The 1,510-nt window shown below is 45.5% G+C and overlaps 1 non-coding gene across 1 annotated transcript; it reads right to left on the bottom strand.

The window, feature by feature from the left end:
• Positions 1-1,004: 1,004 nt before the first annotated feature.
• Positions 1,005-1,111, bottom strand: LOC115847266 (U6 spliceosomal RNA). The gene has a single exon (XR_004037237.1). It is a non-coding gene; the product is annotated as a U6 spliceosomal RNA (small nuclear RNA).
• Positions 1,112-1,510: the final 399 nt, after the last annotated feature.

Genomic DNA, 1,510 nt, shown 5'->3' with positions numbered 1-1,510 from the left:
GGAAATGACCGTCATGAAGGAATAAGTTAATACTCAGAGTCCCTAGAAACTGGAGGCATGCCAGGCCATGAAGGGCCACACGGGGTTAAACTTCAGGTGGTTTCAGTCTCCTAAGATGGATTGGGAAGCATTCCCTCCTTGGTCAGGAGGCAGAGGGGGAAATATGGGCAAAAGCCTGTATTGCGGTTTCTGCAGGAGGGAATGGGTGAGGTGGGGTAAGTAGGCTTAGAATTGGCTAATTTGAATAATTTCAGTGGGCTGTCCAGCGCTGTCTGTTAACTGGCTCTGGGGTGATCAGGGAAGGGGAGGGGGGTGATCAGGGAAGGGGGAGGGTGACCCAGAGTGTAAGGGGGGTGGTGTGGGCTCCAGATTGGTTGGTTTGAGTATGAAAGGTGTACTCGCAGATGAGTCGCTCACTGTCTCTAGGAATTGGGAGAGACGGTGGGGTATGATGAAGCTTTCATTCCTGGAGGGCCATGTGTTCACCATGGTACAGAACTGCAGCTATGCCGTGATCAGTTACTGGAGGCAAAAGTCAATAATGGGAGTTAGAAATGATAGAATCCACTCCCAAGGAGTTGGTTCACTGGATGCATAGGGAAATGCAAAGTAACAAGAAATAAGTGAAATACACTCTGCCTTGTGTTATCTGTAATAGCTACAATGAAAGCAAAAGAGAGTGTTGAGGCAGATCCTGAGACTGGACCAAGCTTGGATTACAGTTGGTCTGAGCTATAGACAGTAGTCTTAGGGCCACTATCGAAGGGAAAAATGATACTGAAACAACAAACAGTGAAGATGGTTGGAATGAGTCACGAGAGACTGGGGAAAAACAAAGGGAGGGTCATGGGACGCATCCTAGCAGCATGGAAATCTGTCAATGATTATTTAGTGATGGGATGAATAAGGCAGACCTTTATGGGGGTCAAAACAAAGGTCATAATCCAGCACTCTTGGAAGTTTTGTGGACTGATGAGAGCCCTGATATATATATATTTATTTATTTAAATATGGAATGCTTCACAAATTTGCATGTCATCCTTGTGCAGGGGCCATGCCAATCTTCTCTGTATCGTTCCAATTTTAGTATATGTGCTGCTGAAGCGAGCAGGAGCTCCAATAATGAAGGGCCGTAAATAAGTCTGCTTTATTTACCCTCGTATGGAGGAATTTTAAAAGCTGGAAGGCAAAGATGGCTAGAGACCTCCAATTACCTGGGGCAATGGTCCTGCAGTTTAATCAAGATAAAGACTGACCCCTGCTGGAGGCCCAAAGCCATATGAACTTGAGTGAGTAAAATTGTCAGAGGATGCTGAAGAGACTTTTCTGGGACTCCTTGTTATGGGACCCACCCCCATGCACTGTGATTCCAAAATCTGTATGTGAAGTCCTAACAGTGCTATAGCTAGATTGTGAGGATATAGGAATGCAGTGGTTGATGGGATAAAGGTGAAAGTTTGGATGAAAATTGAAGGTGTGAACAGACTATGTGAAGTGGTTGCATCTTCTT

This window comes from Globicephala melas, chromosome 3 (assembly GCF_963455315.2).
Source record: "Globicephala melas chromosome 3, mGloMel1.2, whole genome shotgun sequence".
Taxonomy (NCBI): domain Eukaryota; kingdom Metazoa; phylum Chordata; class Mammalia; order Artiodactyla; family Delphinidae; genus Globicephala; species Globicephala melas.
The sequence above is the reverse complement of the archived record's forward strand: the minus strand, read 5'-3'. Positions and strand labels throughout refer to the sequence as shown.